The 2,959-nt window shown below is 39.4% G+C and overlaps 1 pseudogene; it reads left to right on the forward strand.

Moving 5' to 3' along the window:
- The first annotated feature begins 2,150 nt into the window (after positions 1–2,150).
- LOC139158917 (large ribosomal subunit protein eL30 pseudogene) lies at positions 2,151–2,485 on the forward strand (annotated as a pseudogene).
- The last annotated feature ends 474 nt before the right edge of the window (positions 2,486–2,959 follow it).

Here is a 2,959-nt window from a genome sequence, read left to right on the forward strand (position 1 = left end):
CTCTTTTCTAAGAGGTTTGTAAGGGGCGTGCATAAGCACACCACTGTGCCTACCGCCCCTGTTCTACTGTCCTATTGTCTTCTTTTATCATTACTTTCTACTTCTACTATAAGTTATGCTTATACAAACTACTGTCCTATACTTGTTCGACAAATAAATAAATAATAAAACTAAAAAATAATCTATCTATCTATCTATCTATCTATCTATCTATCTATCTATCTATCTATCTATCTATCTATCTGCCTTCCTTCCTTCCTGCCTGCCTGCCTGCCTGCCTGCCTGCCTGCCTGCCTGCCTGCCTGCCTGCCTGCCTGCCTGCCTACCTACCTACCTACCTACCTACCTACCTACCTACCTACCTACCTACCTACCTATCTATCTATCTATCTATCTATCTATCTATCTATCTATCCATCTATCTCTCCTCTCTCTCTTCTTTCTAAAAAACATGGTATGGCTTTAATTGCACAATTGCTTTATCCATCTTGATTTTTTTTAAATCCCTCTGCCGTCGTTTCCAGCGCATTTGTATTCTCTGAATTATACAAGAACCACAGTCTAGATGTCACTTCAACTGTTTTTATAGTCCTTGTTATACCCCAGATTGCCTATTTCTGTTTATGTGTGAGAAAGGTCATATTATGTAAGGCTGTTTGCTGAGTGTGCACTGATATTCCATTGCCGAGAATGCAAGCGCATAATGTGACAGTGATGTTGTGATCGGTGAACTTTCAAAGCTGTCTTCCTGGGAACATGTGTACAGTCTGCTGGCACTAAAGGGACACTGGCTGCATTTCCATGACACCCCATTTATCACACTGTTGTAGCAGCTCAGGTCTCAGCACAAATCAAATGCAACATGACACAGGTTGTGAACATATTTTAAATGTTTCATCAATACATATGCTTCATAAGAAAGGAATTATTGTATAGGGAAGCTGGAAAATGATTACCTTTCCAAACTTGCTTGATGCATGAGCTCAGAAGAGGTTATGATGGGGGCCAAACCATGCATTGGTGGACAAAAAGAAGAATATTTCCTAATAAGCCAGTGAAGGATTGGGTGATTATTCTAAATGTATCTGTAAACTAAATCTCCTTTATTTCTCTGATCTCAGCTTTGTGACAACTGTATGGCTGTTCTAACTCTCAACTTCCTCTCCCTTTCAGTTTAAGAGATTCCATCTCTTAATTCCAGTGAATCAGTCCTGCTTTCTTTGACATGTCATCTTTTCAGTTCAGACTTCCTCCACTCTTTCTTTTCCAAGCCAAAGCAACCCGATCCGCTTGCCATTTATTTCCCTTTTTTTGGACCAAAACTTGACCAGGTAGTGGAAATCAATGATCTCATGCCTACCAATTGTTTGATGATATTAAAGGAGATTCTTTCCCCCTAGGCATGGTATGCCTGTATGTATGTTTGGTTTTTATAATAAGGGTTTTTTAGTTATTTTAGTATTAGATTGGATTGTTACATGTTGCTTTTATTATTGTTGTTAACCGCCCCGAGTCTACGGAGAGGGGCGGCATACAAATCAAATCAAATCAAATCAAATAAATAAATAAATAAATAAATAAATAAATAAATAAATAAATAATAAATAAATAAATAAATAAATAAATAAATAAATAAATAAATAAATAGATAAATAGATAGATAGATAGATAGATAGATAGATAGATAGATAGACAGACAAACAAACAAACAAACAAACAAACAAACAAACAAACAAACAAACTCAGTCACACCCAGTGAGAATATGTTATTGGTTATTAGGAGAAGTGATGGCTCAGTGGTTAGGATGCTGAGCAGTGGTGATATTCTGCCAGTTCCCTCTGGATCACCTGAACTGGTAGCGGTAACTGTAGGAGACTCTGCCCTTCCCCGCCATGTCGTAATGTGCATTCATTCACATTTGTGAACCTGTAGGGAAGGTAAGTGACTCCCATCTCTGATGCTTATTATGAAAGATCTACAGCTTGGCAGTTTGAGACCTGAATACTGCAAGACAGGGAGAGTTCCCAGCTCCTGCCATCCTAGCAGCTGGAAAGCATGCAAATGAAAGTAGAGGAATGGGTACCACCAAGGCCTGGTCCTCTTGGAGATGTTCCTCCGGCAGCAGCAGGGAGCGACGTGAGCTAGCAAAATGGTGGCTGCCAAGAAGACAAAAAATCCATAAACTCTAGACTTCAGCTGGTTATGAAAAGTGGTAAATATGTATTTGGATATAAACAAACTTTGAAAATGATTCGGCAGGGCAAAGCCAAGTTGGTTATCCTAGCCAATAACTGTCCTGCTTAGAGAAAATCAGAAATTGAGTACTATGCTATGTTAGCCAAAACTGGTGTGCATCGCTACAGTGGCAACAATATTGAACTGGGAACAGCTTGTGGGAAGTACTACAGAGTACATACACTTGTTATCGTTGACTCAGGTGACTCTGACATCATTAGAAGCATGCCAGAACAAAGTGAGAAGTAAAATGAATAAAGTTTAAATTTTGTGTAATAAAATTGGCTTTAAATCTGTAAAAAAAGGTACCTCATCTCTCTCTCTCTCTCTCTCTCTCTCTCTCTCTCTCTCTCTGTCTTATTTTGGTCTCATCAGCTAGCCATATCCTCACTGGGACTTGAACCTGCAACCTTTGCCTTGTAAGGCAGAGAATTAACCTCTAGGCTACAGTATCCAATCCTTTCAGCTCTGTACCAGGGAAGGGTTACATTTTGTGTCGAATCACCCTGGTATATTGAAGGAACATCACAGCTCCTTTTTTGACTCTCGGCCCAACCCAGGGCCATTTCCAAGGCAGTTAATTGTATTGATAGCCAACAATTCTATCTGTATGTGTCACATGTTTTTTGCTGGATTTGAAAATTAAGGGAGACTAGGATAGATCTATTTCAGTCTTGTTTTGGCCTCATCAGCTAGCCATACCCTCACTGGGACTTGAACCTG

The sequence above is a fragment of the Erythrolamprus reginae genome, chromosome 2 (genome assembly GCF_031021105.1).
Source record: "Erythrolamprus reginae isolate rEryReg1 chromosome 2, rEryReg1.hap1, whole genome shotgun sequence".
NCBI classification, from domain to species: Eukaryota; Metazoa; Chordata; class Lepidosauria; order Squamata; family Dipsadidae; genus Erythrolamprus; species Erythrolamprus reginae.